The 20,596-nt window shown below is 49.3% G+C and overlaps 1 protein-coding gene across 2 annotated transcripts in view; it reads right to left on the bottom strand.

Annotated features, from left to right (window-relative positions):
* The window catches only part of Jakmip1 (janus kinase and microtubule interacting protein 1), a 119,760-nt gene that overhangs the window by 97,585 nt on the left and 1,579 nt on the right, over nucleotides 1-20,596 (bottom strand). The window contains exon 2 of one of the 2 annotated variants that reach the window (XM_029477928.2): nucleotides 4,531-4,700. The exons of the other annotated variant lie outside the window; for it this stretch is intronic. The gene's annotated coding sequence lies outside the window, so the exon portion shown is untranslated. The remainder of the gene's footprint in view (nucleotides 1-4,530; nucleotides 4,701-20,596) is intronic. 2 annotated transcript variants of the gene reach the window in all.

Raw genomic sequence — 20,596 nt, 5'->3', positions numbered from 1 at the left:
CGGGGTCAAAATGAAACCATCCTCCCTTGAGATGTGCCCGTGAGATCTGCAGTCCCAGCATTGAGAAGTAGCTGACACTGCGTGCAACCATGCCTAGAAGCCTAGATGATCAGGAGCCCCAGGCACCCCTTTCATCCAGATGAGTCATGCACCCGAGTGGAGAGGATGGAAGGGGGAGAGGAGTGGGGGAGGGGAGTGTTTGATCCCAGCCGAGGACTCACCCAGCAAGGTCAGCCTTGGACAGATGAGCGGTCTCCTCTGTGCCCTGGCAGATGAACATTGCCCCAGCACACCTCCCTGAGCACACATGCAGCCAGCTACCAGGGTGCGGCTCTCTGCCACACCTGCAGAAGGCTGCCCTCAGCACAGACTTTCCCCCACTTAAAGGAACAGGTGCTTTAAGGAAGGCCTTGAGGTTAGAAGGCTACCAAAGTCACACAGTGCTCACCTCTGGGTCTCTCAAGGCCACTGCCCTCTGGGAAGCAGATGTGGCCCCCAAGCAGGAGAGAGACACGTGATAGTGTGTCACAAAGTTTGCAGACTGACCACAGAGTCGGTTTTACAGAGACTTAACAAAATGGAGACAGGAATCCTTGAAAGGAGGAATCTCCCACACACATACGTCACCAAAAGAATAAAATAAAGTAAGACCGCACCCAAAAATAAGAAGTATCACAAAAGACTCTTCACAGCTAAGGCCACTTCTATGGGGGGCATCTTTCCAGTAGCAGCCAGTCCTAATGCAGCTATTCTGCAGCCAAGATCCTCTCCCAGCAACACCCGGGGCACAACTCACTGTCTAGGGCACACTGCAAGAACCGATAAGTGTGTTTTCTAAATAAGCTGCGTGTACTTCTTCTCTCCAGCTTTGAATAGTTCCCCAGCTGTGCCTAGGTCAGAGCACCCACATTTCAGCTCACAACCCACTGCAGAGTCCAGGTTACACCCAGGTTCTTAGCAAGCAGCACACCTCTTTCCGCTACCGCTTTAGACCGACACTCAAAGTCATGGAGATATACAAGGTGCACTGTGCCCTAGAGTGTCAACAGAGACCGAGCGACAACAGATCACTACAAGGTTTGAGCTTGATCGCAAGCTCAAAATGGAGCCACCCCGAGGTGCATGCGTGGAAAGAAAACTCCCTCACACCTCAGAGCTGTGCCTCCAGGATTGGCCTGGAGGTGAGCCACTAGCGGGGATGGAGGACAGAGAAAAGCATGTGTCTTTGGTGCGGTAAGATGCTATCTGAGACAAGGCACAGGTATGAATAAGAAAGACAAGACCTACAGCCTAAACAGAGAACTCATGAAACAAGTAAATGAAACAGAATTCCCAAAGCGCTATTAATGGTGTTAGCATCTTCATCTAGTTTTCAGCCTCCCTGTCCTCCTGTGACCACTTCTCTTCAGAGTGTGGAAGCAGAGCTGTGTCCCATCGTCTGGACTCACTCAGCATGGGGCAGCAAAGCCAGACTGTACTAGCTCCGACAAAGGAAAAACTGAGGCTCACAGCAGAGAGGTGACCCCTGAAGGACCCACGAACCCAGCAGGTAAGCACATGCCTCCCAAACAGTGGGGCCCCTTACCTGGAGTCCCCAGTGGGTGAGCCTGGACACAGTAAAGATGGCTAATGTGGCCAGAAAGCAATGGTCCCTATTGTAAAATAAACAGTGCAACACAGGCCTGTTGTCATGAAGATTGGCTGCCTGAGAAGCACCCGCCCTGTCAGCACTGTGAAACCACACAGGAACTTTGGGTGGGAAAGAAATGGTGGACAGATATCAATCAAGGCTACCAAGCAGAAAAGTATTTAGGATACACTGCAATAAATTAAAAGGTCCCAGGGTTGGGACTTTAAGAAAGGCCATCTGGTCCACTCCTCACACTCCTTGTCTAGGCTCCGCCCCACAGTTACCTAGCAACAGCCAGGTGTGCCTGACTCACTATAAAAGGGGCTGCTTGTCCCACTCCTTGCTCCCTTGCCCTCCTCTCCTCTTGCTCTTGCCCCTTACCCTCTCTCCCCACTCCCCCTCCCTCTCTCCACATGCTCATAGCTGGCCTTCTCTCCTCTCCTCTCCTCCCCTCCACTCCCTTCCCTTCCTCTCCTCTCCTCTCCTCTCCTCTCCTCTCCTCTCCTCTCCTCTCCTCTCCTCTCCTCTCCTCTCCTCTCCTCCCCTCCCCTCCCCTCCACTCCACTCCCTTCCCTTCCTCTCCTCTCCTCTCCTCTTTACTCCTCAACCCCTCTCCCATGCCCTAAATAAACTCTATTCTATAACTATACCATCGGTATAGCTGGTACCTCAGGGGAAAGGGATGCCTCAGCATGGGCCGGCAGAAGCACCCCCTTTCCCCACACCATTCTGCAACACACCTCCACCAAATATATCCCTGGCCTCTCTCTTTTTATAAAACACAACACTCACCACATAGATGGACATCAAGTCAATGGGAATGTAGCTAACTCCTAAATACACTCGGAAGCAGAATCTGAACACATGCCCTTCCACCATCTCACCCTCACCCCTGAACTGTTTTTACCAACATCTCACTCATACTTAGCTAGTTATGGCTGCCCCAGGAAACCAACATGGACCCGGAGGCCCTGAAACCCTCGGGCTTCCATGGATGCAGAATGAAGGAAAAAGAGTCAAGAACTCGTTCCAGACTTAGGGTCAAGTCCCATCTCCAGCCCTTACTGTCCTAAGATCTTTATAGAGGGTGTTGCCTCAGAGTCCTGGCACTGTTGGATGGGTAAAGGTATTCGCCCTAAGTAAAGCCACCTTCGCAGGACAGAGTGACGCAAAGTACACTCATCCCCATACCAGCGACCCCTGTGGCCTCCAGAGCCACTACCTACATCAGGGCCAGGTCCTCTTGGCCACCAGAGTGCCCGGCTCCACCTGCCTTGGGGCCCTGCTCGCTGCACCTCGCCGTCCATCTGCCTCCTACACCCTGCAGAGCCACTCAACCTTGGGGACAATTTTAAATAGAAAAAGAAGTCAATGAATTCTAACAGCCCTAACATATTAATTCTACTTCCGGTATATACAGCCTGACTTCCGGTCTGGCTTTTGAAGTCAGGAGGAAGTCTCACTCTCAAGCCTGCCTCCCGGGCCACGCCCCTTTCCCTGATCTCCGTTCGTTCCCCCACACCCTTCCAAAAAAGAAAAAAAAAATTCCTGGGGGCTAATCATTTGACACATGCCCACACTTAGTGTCTCTGTCTCTTTTTAGTTGGAAGACACCTTATAAAAGCAGCGTTTCCTATCACAATTACAAATGGCAGCTCACAGCTGTCTCCACCACCTCTAGGACTGGGCTGGGGCCACTGAAACCGTGCACTGGTTATCAGTTCTCTCTCCAGGACAGAGACTCGACCCCCAAAAGCACACAAAACACCAAAAGCCAGGAAGCCTCGGAGGTGCGAAGTTTAAGAAGGGTAAGTTCTCCTCAGCCCAGAAAGTTCTCAGGAAACCATAGAACCAGCCGCGGGGAGTTCTAAACTGTGCTTCACAAACCTTTTGTCATGAAATGGAATCTTATCTGCTCTTCCCTGGGCACACCCTGGTCTCCCAGCCTCTTTCCTCGGGTAGGCCTGCCTGAAAGCTTTGCAGTGTAGAGAGAGAAGCAAGGCTCTTTCACTCTGGGGGGTTGATGGTGGGGGACTCATAGCTCTCACCTTTCAGTGACTGTTACATCCCAGGATCTTGCCTCCTCTGGGCATGGAGGTTGAAAGGCTGAGGAGGAAGCTATAGCACCTGCCGCAGGGAGCACTCTGTAAATACCACAGCACAGCAGCAGGTGGGGACAAGGAAACAGGAAGACTGAACCCCAGCAAGAGACCAGGCCCATCCTCTGTGGTCTGCTTCTTCTACCTGCTACTGTACAGAGCAGCAGAAACACACACACACACACACACACCAAGAAAACTGGACTCTCACTTCCCAGCCACATCACCTGCAAAAGGAGACCTGTCCATTGTGGCAGAAGGCTTGTGAGGATGGAGCTCAAGATGGTTCCAAGTCAGGCTCAAGATATCACGGCTGCTTCCAGACTCAGGAGCAGTGTTAAAACTAGCTGGCGGCAGGCAGTGTAAGCCAGCCAGCACCCCTCATCACAGCCCATCCACCAGGCCCCCTGGTTGAACAAGCAACAGTATCATTGGACCGCTAAAGAAACGATAAAGAAACGTGAGGCACTTGCTGCAGATGGCAGGAAGGAAACCCCAGGCACTCCCCAGCTGCAGAAAGACCTGCCTGGTTTGTTCCCTGCTCTTCAGAGCAGCACAGCACAGGCATGCTCATGGAAGACGCCAAGAACACACTCAGAGATGAGCAACCAGGCTCTTTCCTGCACACCCAGCTACAGCCTCCAAGAACAAAGCACGCTGACAAAACCAAACACCACCAAGGCATTCCCATAAAACAGAAATCCCAGAATATTTGATACTGCGCTCCCAGTATAATCAGACTTTTCGATTTTCCACCACAAACACAATTTCTGACTTTAAAAAAAACACACACACACATACCTGCTCCTCTGAGTATGTTAAGACATTCAGAACCACACTCTGAAGTCTGATCCAATTGTCACTGGAGTTGTTTACAGGCACTCAGGAGAGTGCAGGGTGCTTCCCTCCCAACACTCTGTATGGGAACTCCTCTTTGTCCTTGAGCTTCTTGTGTGTGATCTTACCAGGGGCTGGAAAGGAGAGACGGAGGTAGAAATGGGTGATCCATATTCTGCAAGAATAACTAAGTGCCAGAATCTGTATCCTCCTCTCTTTAGACGGAATCCAGCACAAACGAAGAAATATGTGCCAACTGATAACAGCCACCGCTTCTACGGCTCCTGCGGAGTGCCAGAAACTGTGGCAATGCCTTTAGACAATCGCTGCTCTGAAGCCTGTGAATAGCTCTGTCCACACCAAGATGGTCCTTCCCGATGGCTTATTGATAAGGCCTAGAGTTCAGTTCTCAAGGACCCACATAAAAGGAGTAGGTATGAGGGTCCTCCTGCAATCCCAGCACAGGAGAGCCAGAGACAGGTGGTGCTCCAGAGCAAACTGGCTACTCAGACTGGTTGACATGGCAAGCTCCAGGTTCAGTAAGAGACCTTTTGTCAATACGTAAGGTGGAGAGTGATCAAGGAAGGCAAATGATGTCATCCTGGGAGGTTTGTGGGGGGAGGGGGCTCCACGGTACACAGACATATATACACATGCACACACATGTGAACACAACTGCGAACACACATTCATGATATATATATAAAGAAATAACCACCTGCTGGTACCCCAGCAGGAAGGGTGAATTCCTTAGACAATGTGTTCAGCAAGTGGTTACAGCCACAGGGAATGGCTCTATTGTCTTTTGTCCTAACCTGTTTAGGAGTGTGACTTATAGGGGCCATTTATTATGCTAGGCCTGGAGGCTAGAACCACAAAGTTGCTGTCAGGTCCATCAGAGAAAAGGTCAAGCTAGCTCCATTCATGAGAAAGAGAGCCCAAAGAGCCCCAGCCATCCTGCGAGTGTGAGGGTGGGTGGCTGCCCCCTCTTAGATGGTATAACATCTTAGGGGGGGGGGTAACAGACACATTATTTTAGTGCTCTGAACTTCTTGGAGAAAGATCCATTATTTCCCTTATTTTGTAGGGCAGAATTCGGCCTCGAATGGACTGTAAGAATTTGCTAATCTCCCCACCAGAATGCAAAGCCTACCTCTGGGCAGACTGCCTGCAGCACCCAAGAATCCCTTATTGATGAGACAGGACCCTTAAAAGGTCTCCCCAGAGGCTTAGGCCTCCTGTTTTTTCTGCATCAACTCTGCTAAAGTGAGCCAAGAGGCCAAGAGTACACACACCCCAGAGAGCTGGTGGGTGAGGGCCACCCCTGAGAATGGGTAGGAACGGTTGGTGAGGGCCAAGAAAAGAATACCTTCTTTCTGTGGTTTCCACATCCTTTCTGAGCTCAGTGTGGCTTGACATACATAGGGCGCTCTCTGCAGAGTGCACTGGCTGTGTGCACAGATTGTCTAAAAGCCATGCCAGGGACCCAGAGGGAGGGGACCCAGAGTGCACAGGTGTCATGATTTCTCTCCGGAAGCTCCAGGAAGTGTGGTTGAGGGGAGATGAGATGGGGAGGGAGGGACTTGGAGTTCAGAGAGTGGGGTGCTCAGCCATTGTTGAGGAGGGGTGACTCACCAGCTTTGTAGTAGCTCATCAGGGAGTGAAGGAGATGTCCTGAGGTCATCTACACACACACACACACACACACACACACACACACACACACACAGTCCCAACCCTACAGTGGGCATCCTGACACCACCCCTGCCCCAACACAAATACAGTCAAGGAGTTCCCAGTTAAGTTGGGAAGATACCATAACAAGGCCAGGTAAGGCTTAGCCACAGGAGTCATGGGGACCCCTCTGATGGAGGGACACTTGAAGTGGGCCTGTCTCTGTAAATGAGAATTTACAGAGAGGCACAGGAGCCTAAGGGAGATGAGAGGCACCCAGGCAGACAGAGCAGCAGGGACCCCAAGTCTCATTCACATATACACTGACTCAGCAGCACCCCTGCCTGCTCCATCCTGGGATTCATGCTGACCACTAGAATCTCAGACATGAATTGAATGTATATTGAACTGCTCTGGGAAGAGATGTGGAAGAGAAGAGCTACATGGGGGGGGGGGACCAATCTAGGACAAAGAGAGGAACAGCAGATGAGAGACTATCTGAGGAGAGGGGCCTGGGCATGGTCGGAGGTACCAGGAAAGGTGTGGCTGGGGAAAGGCACAGCAGTAGACAGGACAAAGGTGGGGCCTGGTGAGGTTAGAGATGGCAGCTGGGACACCCAAGGTTCATATGCTACGCCCCTAACAGGGTCATATGATATGATGAGGTGGGGCCTTCATATGACAAAAGGCAGGACAGGACAAAAGAGAGAGCTTGCTTCTGCCTGTTACCAGCATAGCAGGGCACAGGAGAACATTGCAACCTGCAAACAAAAAGGACCTCATCAGACCAGAATAGCCCAGAACCTTGACCTCAGACTATGCAGCCTGTGACACAGTGAGAAGCAATCTCTGCGGCAAGTTCCAGCCTCTAGAGTTTGTTAGAGTGACCCAGTTGTCCACCAACTCAAGTAGGGGGTATGTGTCCCTTCAAGAGGCCACACAGGTAGTGACAGGAGTCTGTGTTTCTCATCTATTGTGGGGGCCTTTTCATCAGGCATGAGTTTCATGAATATGTTATCCTGTCTCAGTTCATTTATTCAATTTCCCAAATGTTTCCTACAAATCGAGAGTTACTCCAATGGAGAAGTGGAGAAAGATCTCAAACATTCCAGGAGACACAGGACCCTGCTGTGTTTCAGATACTTAGAGGCGCATAGCTCCCAGCCTCATCCATCAGTCAACGGTGGTCCTGGAAGCTCCCAACCTTGATGCTTGAAGGTTTGGGACAGAAGAGCTAACAACAACCTGACTCATTCATGACATCCCAGCGATACAAATGCCAGGCAGAGGAGAGGGGCCAATGTCTAAAACGGAGCAAGATATTCAGCACTCAGGTACAGAGCCCATTTTTCAAACCCAGATGTGTGAAGTCTCAAGTATGTCTTGAAGATGCTGGAGGCTGGGAGAGTGAGCCTGACAGGCCCAGTCTGGTTTTGTTTCCTTCTAGGTTGCCCAGTGAGTGCTTATCAACATCCTGTCTTGGGTACAGCCATCCCATCCTCTCTTGGGAAGAGATCTGAGCCTGCAGAGCTCATGGATGTTGCCATTTGCAGGAACATTGGGTATATTGTCGCTACACAGGATATTTCCATGGCAACAGCCAAGCCTGCTGTCAATCAGCGCTCTGTGCCACAGGCTGCTCTGACAAGCATGGCCTCCCAGACTTCTTTTCCAAATGTTAAATTCACCAAGGTAAAATAGTCTTCAAGAGAAAACCAGTGTTGGCAGAGACAAAGAGCTGAACTTGACACCTCTCCCGTTTTGTTTATTAGAACAAGATGGTTTAGCTGTGGGGTTTTTTTTAATGGTGTGGAGGATGGAGAGATGGTTCAGTGGGTAACAACAGCCCTTGCCGCACAAGCATGAGGACCTGAGTTCAAATCTCCAAAGCCCTCATAAAAGATATAGGTGTGGTCTCCTGCACCTGTAACCCCAGTACTATGATGGAGACTGAGACAGGAGGATTACTGAAACTTTCTGGAGTAGCTCTAGGTTCAGTGACAGACCTTGTCTCAAAGGAATAAGGTAGAGAGCCATAGAGCAAGACAGCCAATGTCCTCCGCTGGCTCTACTCTGGCACAGACGTGGGCACGGCACGCACGCGTACACCCACCATACATAAACGCACACATTTTAAATAATAATTGATTTAAAAATCATTTTTAAACACTTTAATCTGAAGATGAGGAAGCAGACCAGAGATGGGTACAGGTGTCACACACTGCTCAGGGACCACCGTCCCTACTTAATGGGTGGAAACCAGCCAGATGCCCTGCCCTGCCCTTGGCAAAAGGACCCTCAAACATCACCAAGAGACTGCAGAGAAGCCAAACCCAGGTCCTCTGAGACCTCCTCCCAAGACCCTGGCCCACAGTTTTTCACCCCTCACTCAGCCTCCCCTCCTCTCCCAGATGTGTGGCCACACCCATCTTCCCATGCAAGGAGAGCACAGCGCAAGAGCCAGGACTTCTTCCTTCTGCAAGAAGGTACCAGAAGCCAAGTATACTGTCCCCAAAGCACCAGTTTGAAGATAGTGCCTATGTGCACAGGAAGGCCTCTGCACCCTGCACACAGTCAAGGTCCTCAGGCCACCCTCAGAATCAGCAGGAGAGGAACCTGTCAAATACTTTAGCAAAAAGTATTTTTTGCTAAAACAAACATCAAATAAACAAACACCCTGCTCTCTAGTTCTCATTGGAGGGCCGATCAAAAGCCACAAAAGGACTAAAGAGGCAGGCTGCTCAAAGGCAGGGCACCAGAGGATATGAGGTCATGGAATGCTTCCTGGAGCTACTGCTGCCACTGCTAACTAACCTTTATCTTCCCACTACACAAGCTCTTTAGAGGGGTTCCTTCCAGCTGATGATGCATACCCTTACCCAGGCTAGGATCAATGTTCCTACTAATGCTTCACTGACGGTATGTCTAGACTACAAATAAACACTGCATTACCTCGGTGCAGGACGACGCTACTTTCCAATCCTTTTGTGTAGTAAGATGGCTCAGCAACAGTAGCAGGTTCAGGACCCGCCCTCAGAGCAGTCACATCAGAGATGAAGAGGCAGGCATACAGAGCCAAGCATCCACTAGGGTGGAGCCCAAGAAGAAGCCACGGAAGGGAAGGTGAAGCAGGCTTGGGAGAATTCTGAGTCCTAAGGAAGGCTGGACAGTGGTAGGAGTGGAGTTAACAGTGTTGGGGGCAAAAAAGAATGTCTTCAGGTTGGTCGTAGACACGATCAGCAGGCAGGGAGGGAAGGTAAACGGTGACAGTCACAAAGGGACAGGGGACAAGCTGGGAAACTTGCCATAGAAGACCAGAACAACCCAGCCAGGGAATAAGGGGGTAGAAGGATTGTGAGAAGGCGAAAGGAAAAGCGTGGCCTTGGATGTCTCTCAGGAAGAAATCTGCGCCCTCTACTGACCTCTGCTAGTGCCCGTTACCGCGGGTGGTTTTACAGTGTTGCTCGAGTGCCCCCCGTCTTTGACAGTTTCTGTCCATTCCTTCTGTCTATTAACAGGAATACTGCTCTCTGCCCTCATCAGAGACTTGTTTTCACAACTGCAGTTAGTGAAGGGCTCACGGCCAGTTAGAGTGCTTAGCCCTAAAGGGACATCTACAGTACGCCTGCCTCTACTTCAGGTAACATGGCAAAAAAAGGTTCTGGAGAAGAGGAGACCTACGCCAGTGTCTTCTAGGTATGATGGGAACCAATGTGCTCACGAACTCACAGCAGCTGAGATTACCTGCACAAGATCCAGCCATCAACATTCAGCATGGGTAGGCGGGGCTCTTGAGGCCCCGCCCCCAGCTGAAGAGCTATCGGTAGCCAATAGCTGCTGAGGAAGGGAAGAGTCTTTTTTTTTTTCTTCTTCTTCAGGGATGTGGCCCCTGGTAGGTTGCCAAGCTCCAGCGGATGGCCCCACACCGGTGTACATGCACACAGGCAGCACTAACTGGACTCCGTTAGTGACAAGAAAAAAGAAGAGAGCCTAAAGTGGGGAGGGCTGTTGGGTAGTTGGGGGGTGGAGGGAGGTCCAGGAGGATAAAAAGGGAAAAGGGAATGCATATGACTACAATACATAATATACATATGTGAAATTCACAAAGAATTAAAAAAATGCTCAAAAATTAGAAAATCTAAAAAGGAATGGGATATTGAGTGGAGGGTGTACCTCAGTAGAGCACTGAATCGTGTGTTTGAGAGCCTGGGTCGCATCCCTAGCACCACAAAGGGTGCAGGAAAATGAAGTGTGTGAGTGACAATCATTATTGAATACTTCCCTTCACTTTGGGGGTTATGCTCATGAATTTTGATGCTACGTTGTTAAGTGAGAGCATGCTGACAAATTGTTAACTTGTCCTGTGAAAACAATCCTTTTGTATACTTTCAAAATGTTGTTCCTCGTCTCTAGTGATTATTTTATTTTAAAGTCTACTTTGTTTGATATCCGCAGAGCTACTCTAGTTTTCTCTGGGTTTCTATTCCCATCCTTCAGCGTCTGTTTATTCCTCTGGATCTAAAATATGTCTCACGGGGCAGTGCTGTGGTCCAAAGTCTTATGTTCCCAGATCTGAGTCAGACATGCGCCTGCTAAGACCTAACAAATGTGACGGCCTGTGGTGGGGCAGGGAGGTGATAGGTGAAGTTCTGCCTCCACAGGTGGGGTTAGACCCAAGGCATGGCAGCCCTCCCTGACATAGGGGGGCTCACCAGGAAACCTGCTAGCTACAAGGAAGCAGGCCCTCAGTAGACACTGAATATGTACGCACCCTGAGACTACCACCCTCCAGTATGTGTGAAAGAAATTTACTTTATTTACAAGCTCCAAGCCTAAGGTATTTTGTTACAGTAGACCAGGTGGATTAAGATAGCATAGAGTTGGAGCACAGGTTCTATCCTTTCTGAATATGTCCATCTTTTGATTGGGTTGTCTCACACATTTCTGGTTAATGGTGTCATTGGAATGATTGGACTGTCCTCTGCCATTTTGCCTTTTTTCCCCTTTATTATTGTTCAATAATTTTTATATATGCATATAATTTTTATCAAGCTCATCCTCACCCACTCCTCTACAGCTCCTCCCCTACCCCACCAACCATGTTTCCCTCTCAAACTGACAAGCTCTGTCTTTATGAAACCCACTGAGTTCACTCAGTGCTGTCTATACATGCTTGGGTGTAAGCATGGGCAGACCCGTGTCCCTCATCCTGAGGACACTGGCCTGACTTTCCCTCACCCACTGCGTTCATCTTTCCGTTCCTCTGTTCCCTTTATTGCTTTATTGCTTTAAATGAAGCAGGGACTGCACTCAGCAGATAACTCGGGAGCCAAGAGTTATTTATGTTTAATGTAGATAGACAATTTTAAGCTTCTTCAACGGCTTGTTTTTCAGATCCATCATGTTTTTCCCTCTCTGGTGCCGGTAAATGAGAAGGAGCAAATGGACTCCTCATCGAACGGCCACAGGACACCAGCTGCAGTCCAGAATGCCTGCTGCCAGCCTCCACAGCTGGCGCATCTAAGGTCTTCAAGTGGATCTCCCCATCAGAAGGCAGGACAAGGTCCTCAGGTTAGGTTCATGATAGATCAAGGCAGCCCAGAGCTTCACACCAAGGTATGGTGGTGGTGGCTGAAATTTTCAAACATACCTTGCTCTTGAGGCCATTGGTATGGGTGCCAAGGAAGCTCTAGGGCACTGAAATGCTTTATGAACTGAACAGGTCAGACAGCACTGAAAGCTCTCGGTCTGCCTCAGTGCCCGAGTGACACCACTAGTCAACCTCCTAGCTTACCTGCAAAGCCCTTCACACCATTCACCAGCAAAAACTGAAAGATAGCTGGAACCCAGCGGCCTGGGGCTTGTGAGGTCTAGGGAGGGGGCACATGATGCTGTGGGGGAAGAATCTCAGGAGGAAAGCCTGGTAATGAAGATGAGCTCCAAATGAAGGCATGGCATTGGCTGGTCAGGAATGGGCAAACAGAGAAACTGGTCAGGAACAGTGGCTAGACAGTGCAGCCGACAAAGCAAGTCCGTTCCCTGTCCCGAGGATGCTCCAGGGACAGCCCATTGCCTCCATTCATATAATGTGTCTGTAACAACTAGGAAATATTCTCTCATTATCATAGTTTGAATATGATTGGCTCAGGGAGTGACACTATTTGGAGGTGTGGCCTTGTTGGAGTAGGTGTGTCACTGTGGGCATGGATTTAAGACCCTTGTCCTAGCTTCCTGAAAGTGAGCATTCTGCTAGCAGCCTTCAGATGAAGATGTAGAACTCTCAGCTCCTCCTGTATCATGCCTGCCTTGGTGATAACGGACTGAACTTCTGAACCTCTAAGCCAGCCCCAATTAAATGTTGTCCTTAAAAGAGTTGCCTTGGTCATGGTGTCTGATCACAGCAGTAAAACCCTAACCAAGACACTCATGGAAAGAGAGGACTTAAAAGACTCAGGAAGTTGGAAGCTGTAGAGAAGGCTTAGTAACTTAGAGTACTTGTTGTCCTTGCAGGGAATCTAAGTTCATTTCCCCAAATCTACACATCTTGTGGCTTATAGTCAATCATAACTCCAGTTCCAGGGGATCTGATGCCCTCTTCTGACCTCCCTGAGCACCAGACATGCATAACACATGTACACCTGCAGGAAAAACACTCATACATACAAAATAAAAATATTTTTAATTCCCAAGGAAGTAAATAAAACTTACAAGTCTCAGGAAGCACCTGAAACTCACAGGACTCACCACACACACACACACACACACACACACACACACACACACACAGACACACACACACAACCCTCAATCACATAGCCAAAGTCATTTCAATTTATGTGTGAGCCTAACCCACTTCCACCTTAATACCTGTCCAGCACTCTCCAGACATATCAGAGTGACTACCTAGGCTACAGGTTAGTGATAAGCAACTGTGAACCCTCCCACTCCCACCCCAGGGCACAAAGCTATGAGCATCAGTATTCCCTGCCTCCAGCCTTCAAAAAGCCATTTGGGCTGGTGTCAATACTAGGTTTGTATTTTTATTCAAACTGTGTGCCCTGTGGGTCTCTCCCCTCCCCAACAAAGGCAGCTCCAGGTCCTCTAAGACCTGGGGGCCCAAGATACAAGAAACCCTGCTGAGGACAATGGTTCCCAGTCACTGTTCGTTATCAGGCTGAGCTTCTGGTTCACAGACCAGGAAACCAAAGAGCCCCAATCCTCCCAGGCCCAAGGTCACACAGGCAACAGAAGACAGAGTTGGGGTGGGGAAACTGGTGGGTGTAAATACCTTGTACTACCAACACTTAGCCTCAGGGAGCTTCAGCCTACAGCAGCAGGGCCCAACAGAGATACTGTCACTTCAGTTGTGCAGTGCTAGAGCAAGCCCAGGACTGGGGGGGGGGGAGCTAGTTAGCCCCGAGCCTACCCCATCAGTCTGTCACTTTAAATATTCTAGTGATTACATCATAAAATTGAAACAGCAACTAGTAATAATAACAGTACCCAACACCTCCCCAGCAGGACCCTCTCCCCACATGCCCATGGCTCCACTCAACCCTGGGCTTATTCACATTAGTAAGTCTGACCCCTTGCCTGCTGGAGTCATGTCTCAGTGCTCAGGAACCATACTGCTGTAACAGCAGCTCAGCTCCAGAAATCTCCTGGTCAGATGACACAGGTACCTGAGTTTCCAAGCCTAAGGATGCTCACTCAGTCTAAGCACCTCCAGCCGGTGTATCACAAACCTTATACTGGGCTAGCCTTTCATGCCTTAGCAATGGCAGACCGGGGAAAAACAAGGACACCCTCCAGATCTTACAGAGGACGCAGAACCCAGAAAAAAAAATGAAGCCTTGTGCTCAGAGCAAGCAAGGCAGCATGGGGAAAACAAAGTCACCCCACCTCCACGCAGCAGTGATTTGGTGCACGTGAACACCACCTGTATGGCTGAAGAGTCACAAAAACTTGGGAAATGAGTCTCTGCATGCATGATGCTCTTCAGGGTGGGGAGTGGACATGAAAGAGGGAAACAAAGTCATATCAGCTCACGATGACTCTCAGAAGGAAACTGAAGCAAGGGTGAGGGGAAAGTGGAGTTCTGACCTGCGACAGCACTTTAAGATGGGAAGGAAGCCAAACAGTCATCCGGGGCCAGGGCAGAAGACAGCCTTCCAGAGAGCAAACAACAAACAGAAATGCTCGTCACAGCAAGAGTCCAGCATGTTCCAGAAACTGGCAGAGAGGCTGCTAGGGTTCCCTGCACTGTGCCAGCAGGCCTCCCTTGGCCACTCCCCCACTCCTCAAGTCCTCTCTCCAGCTTTGGGGTATTCCCATGCTCTTGCTGGGGAGATTAGGAGCCACTAAACCGGCCTCCTGGTTGGATGCTCCCAGCACAGTGCTGGGCATGGAGGACCCAGAACCATTTCAGTGGTTAGTTAGCTTCATGGTCTGTAAATTTACCTCAGTTTTTTTTTAAGAAGTCATGTAGAACAGGGAAGGAGGTGGACTGCATCAATGGAAGTTGCAGATTGTGACATCATTAAACAGTGTCCCATGCTGGAGTGCACAGGTACAGTGCCAGCCCCCAAAACACTATTAAAAGGGACACGGAAGGAGCCCTCTCATCTGTCGCTACCCACCTGACTTTTATGCCTCAGCTCTGAGGGGAAACAGGACACCCCTCCCATGGCACATCCCACTCTGTCCATCCCCGAGGTAAGTACCAAAAATTCTGGACTCAAAACACTGCGAGGGAGAGGCTACAGGCCAGAAGGCTGAGCCAGCACGTCCCTGTGACCTGGAATACACAAGCACATTACCACCACAAAGCCCAGTCCCCACTGATGCACACAGAACCTCTTTCATTCCTCAAAGTGGTCCTTCAGCCAAGCCAGGGCCACAGGGAGAGAAAGCAGGCAGCCAGTGCCCAGTCCCAGGTTGCCATGGTTAGGCTGAAGTCATCAGGGCACTGAAGTGTACCAGGCCCTGGATAGGGGGAAGAGGCCACACTCAGGTCACACCGAACAACACATAACAGACCAATACCTGCCTGAATGTGCTGTCCCAGGAGACAACTTCTATCTGCTGCACAGTGCCAAACAAGACCTTCCCCCATCCTTTTGTCCAGGGGATTTGCAAGCACAAAACTCCAGTGTTCTACTTTGCTTTCTGTTGCTGGGATAAAGCACTGACCAAAAGCAACCAGGAGCTGGAGAAGACAGGGTTTATTTCATCTTACAGCTTACTGTCCATCATCCAGGAAAGCCAGGACAGGAACTCAAAACAGGAACAGAATGGCCATGGAGGAATGCTGCTTACTAGCTTGCTCCCCATGTCTTGCTCAGTCTGCCTTCCTATACATGCTGAGGTCCACCTACACAGGGGTGGCAGCACTCCCAATGGACGGGTCTTCTCCCATCACATCTCACACCTCACATCAAGACAATACTCCTTAGACCCGCCCACAGGCCAATCTGATGGAGGCAATTCCTCAATGTATGCTCTCTCTTCCGAGGAGCATCCAGGTCTGTATCAAGCTGGCAAAGTATGAGAAATGGCTCACCAGATAAAAGTACTTTGTGGCCAGGCCTAATGGCCTGAGTTCCCATCCCCAGGCGCCACACAGTGGAAGGAGAGAACCAACGCTCACATGTTGTCCTCTCACCTCCACACAGCTGTAGCAGGCACTCTCCCCTCAACAAATAAATAATGTCATTTAAAAAAAATAGTATGGCATTCTACCCTGAGTGCATTTGAGACACAAATATATCACTTCAATCCATACTCTTTCATTCCTTGGCCCTAAGATCTCATGTTACTATCACAATATAAAAGACAGTCCAATTTTAAAAGTTCTACTCCTTAAAAAAGAATATTGTCAATGATTTTAAAGTCCATGATTTCTTTAAAAATCCAACATCAGGGCTTCTGAGATGGCTCAGCAGTTAAGAGCACTGGAGCTCTTGCAGAAGACCAAGGTTCGGTTCCCAGCACTTACCTAATGCCTCACAACCATCCATAACATATCCATACATATGTGCATACAGTCAAAACACTCAAACACATAAAATAAACCCAAAATTTTTATAAATAAAAATCCAGGGTCTAGAGAGATGGCTTGGTGGTTAAGAGAACTGGCTGAGGATCTGGGTTTGTAACCCAGCACCCACATGGTGGCTCACAACCATCTGTAACTCTAGTTCCAACTTACCTTGCAACTAGTTCTTTCCTGTTCTCTGAAGGACACACACACACACAGAGTGCACTTACATGCATGCAAGCAAAACACTCACACACATAAAATATAAAGAATAAAACCAAAACTCTATTAACTGTGAATGCCTGTGAAACCCAAAACAAGTTCCATATTTCCTTATTCCGAGAGGGAAAGACCAGACCACAGTTCCAAGCAAAACAACAACAACAAAAACCCAATACTCAACAGTGGGAAAAGTTCTATGTCCATCTTGGACTCACTTTTGATTTTCTGGGCTCTAAATGATTGGTTGTAGCCACCCCTTCAGTTCTGCCATCCACAGAACCCGTAGCTTGCCTTGTCAGCTCTAACCAGCTGCACTTCACACCCGCTACTGTCCTTGCAGGATGTCCCAGGATCTCTAATATCCCAACATCCCAATATCCCAGGATCCCAACATGTCGAATATCCTGGGGTGCCCACAGCCATACCTTCACCAATGGCCTCTCTTGGCCTCCAAGCTTCTCTCCATGAAACCGTCCATCTTAATGGTTTTCACTGCTACTGAAGCTGTATACATTCACTGGTGGCCTGGCCTGGCCTCTCCAGTGCTCTCCATGGCCCCTTCATGCTTTCAAATCCAGAACTACCTAAGGGACTCTTATGCGTCACCAACTTCTGTGGCCAGCTTGAGCTGCAGCCTTGGCCCCTTCTGGACCTCAGCTTCTGTGTGCTGACCCAGAGGAAACACCTCCCAGAAGATTTCAGTGATACTGGTCTTATTAATCACTGTTGATTCTTCAGCCTCAGTTGACCGGAAACTACAGAGTCTCCACTCAAAATCTATCATAAAATGGCCCCAACAGTGTCTTTGATGGACTCTCAAACTTCCCCTCTGAAGCCTCACAAGGCAGGCCTCCACTGTCTGCACAGCTCTCAGCACCCACAAGCTCCCACAGAACAGACCATTAAGCTCTGAGCACAAATGGCTTTTCTAGCCCAAAGCTTCAAATGTTTCCCCCATTGCCCCAAACAACATGGTCAGGTCAATTATAGCAACACCCCTTGGTACCAATTTCTGGTCTAGTTTGCATTCTGTCGCTGTGACACAATATTGACCCATAACAACTTCAAGGTGGGTAAGGTGGGAGCTGTTACAGGTTACTGTCAGTCACTGCAGGAAGTCAGGGCAGGAATTCAAGACAAGGACTTGAAGGCAGGAACTGAAGCTGAGGTCATAGAGGAGTGCTGCTTACTGGTTTGTTCCCCACGGCTTATTCAGCCTGCTTTCTTATACAACCTACTATCAACTTCCCAGGAGTGGCACAGTTCACAGTGGGCTGGGCTCTTCCACATCAATTAGCCATCAAGACTATGGATGTTCCACAGACATGCCCAGAGACCAATCTGATAGACGAAATCCTTCAATTCAGACTCCCCTTCTAAAGCATGTCTAGGTCTATGTCAGGTTGACAAAATCCATATCACGAGGACCATTGACTCTCACCAAATAAGGAAAGTAAAATGCAGAGGATCCTGAAGGGCACAGACGTTTGTTTGCACAGTTAACTGGTAAAAAGCAACACTGGCACGAACCTGAAGCTGGTATTTGCACTGGGCAGTGAGTGTCCGTAAAGAACTCATGCTGCAGTTTAGGATAATAGAAAGTTCTGGAAATGGATGACAGCCATGGCGACAGAGTAGTGCAACTGTGCTTAATGCAACAAACTGTGCACTTAACAAGGATTGCTGGAATAGCCATTGTTAAATAGTAAGTATACAGTTAATGTAAAATATTTTAAGAATTAATCAGCAAATTTTGACATTAGATATAAGATGTATCGTACCCTATGCCCCACAAATGTGGTAAAATTAAATGAGTGGTAATTAAAGTATAGAGTTCCAAGGAAAAAAATATGAAGAAATAAAGAACACTGACTTCCTGCCTTCAAACTCGCTGGCTGTGCTGAGCCCCTCAGTGCCCATTTCTTAAGAGATCTCCCTCTGGGTCTCAACAAGTTCAGAATCAGAGATAGCATGGTCCACAGGGCAGCGACCACCTCCACCCACCATGCCAGCTCTCCCAGGTCCAAGCCAAAGCAGCCACAGACCATCCTGCACAAAAGAGCAGGGCAGGGATGTGTGCCAGTTACTATTTACACGGGTACTGGATGCCAACCCTGGTGTGAACCCTAACACTTGGTAAGAGCTTTGCTACACTATTCTAAACCCATAACATCTGCCAGTCCACTCTGAAAGCTCCTGAGAAGCACCCTTCTTGGGAAATTTAGAAACGGTGTGCCCAAGCCAGAGGCAAGAGCAGAGTGCCATCCATCACTCCCGTCCTCTGGGTTGCCTCAGAATGCTGACCTCTTGTCTGCTTCTAGCCAGGGTTTGTCCCTAAAAGATTACTTATATTTTATGTGTACAAATATCTTGCCTGTGTGTATACTTATGCACCATTTATATGCCCAGTGCCTGCAGAAGCCAAGAAAGGGCATAGAACTTCCTGGACCTGGAGTTGCAGACGGTTGTGAGCTGCATATGGGTGCTAGGAACTCAACCCAGGTCCTCTTCAGGAGTAGCAAATGCGTTTAACTGCTGAAATATCTCTTCAGACCCCCAGCCAGGGTTTTGACCCAGCATCCAATTACATCTCCAGAGTCCTCCCTGTCCTCATGTCCACTTCCTATGAGACGCCTGCCTTCTCCACTCTCAGTTCAGGCTCCCAGAGCTACCCCTACCCTGCCCCTGTACGGATGCTGCCTGCGTCCTCTCTGCCTTCAGCTACCTGTGGAACCACATGAGCAAAGATAGCACTTCTCTGACACTTTGGAGTTGGAGGATTGCTGGACATCCCAGGATCCTTTTCTGAGCCTCTAACTATAGCAGCCCCAGTGGCTAGGAGGTGATTACGGTGCTGTGTTTCCATAGAAAGCAGAGGGACAGTACCTACGCTTTATTCTAGCCCTGCAGGAAGATGGTGATCCACTGCCAGGGTTTCACACGTGGGGCAGCATTTGAGGTAGAGGAAAGCTCACTGATCTGCTCCTCCCACTGGAGCAGACTGCTCATCCTCATCACGTGATCTGTACCTGCACGGCATGGGGCTAAAATAAGAGCCCTCAAGGCAGAAGTGGGAGGTAGAGCAGTGCAAGCTATTCTCTTTATATAACCCTCTCTCCCACTGAGCTCAGAGACTGAGTGCCTTGCCTAGAGACACAGAGCCACCGGGACCTGAGCTCACCTCACCCGGGACTGCTTCTTAGGATCATCAGCGTAGCCCGAGGGCAAACTCGAGTTTCCAGCAAGGGCGCTAGCTCTGCCACAGAGCTGAAGGACACAGCTCAAGCCAGACTTATCATCATGATCGTTTAGTAAGAGGACCACACCTCTGATTTCCAGACAACCCAGCAAAAGAGGGACACTGCCACCCACCCCACCCGACCCCCATTTATACAGGAAATGAAGACTGAGCGAGAGGTTAGTGCTCTTGCCCAGATCTCTCATAGCAATAAGAATCAGGGCACAGATTCTAGTGGGGCCATTCTATCATCCTGGAAGAGGAGACCCACTCAAGCAAATGGGGACCACAGTAATACTCAGTCCTCACAGGAGGACCCTTAGTCAGAAATCCCAGGTAGAAAACGCCTTCCGAATTCCAAGAGGCAGGTAGGTTTTGAGACATCTCAGTTCCCAGAATCCCTAGTGGGCTAGGTCTGCCTGAGGGGAAACCCACATAAATCCTGTTGTTGCACACAAGTGTGATGCTCTGGGAGGTACACATAGGGAGTCACAGTTTGGCAAATCAAGAGAAAGCCAGGAGAATGTAATTCCAGTGCAGGGTTACATTATCCCATGAACAGGAATTTCTCAGACAGACAAGAAGGAAACAATATTTTAAAGGAACGGCAGGGAAAACCCAATTTGTGTGCAGACAAGACCATGAAGCACAAAAGTTGCCGAGACAGGACAGCAGGAAAGGGATCAGGTGGGCCAGGGACACCAACAGTGAGGAACTTGCTGCACAACGGAGACAGTGGGACTCTGAAGATGGCTTATAAAACAGGGAATGACAGTATTGACATCTACAAGACCACAAACCTTTTGAGAATTTCATGTTGTGAAATGGCCCAGGTGATGAGAACTATCTCCAACTCC

The sequence above is a fragment of the Mus caroli genome, unplaced genomic scaffold (genome assembly GCF_978045245.1).
Source record: "Mus caroli unplaced genomic scaffold, Mus_caroli_1 scaffold_4, whole genome shotgun sequence".
NCBI classification, from domain to species: domain Eukaryota; kingdom Metazoa; phylum Chordata; class Mammalia; order Rodentia; family Muridae; genus Mus; species Mus caroli.
This window is presented reverse-complemented; position numbering and strand designations above follow the sequence as displayed.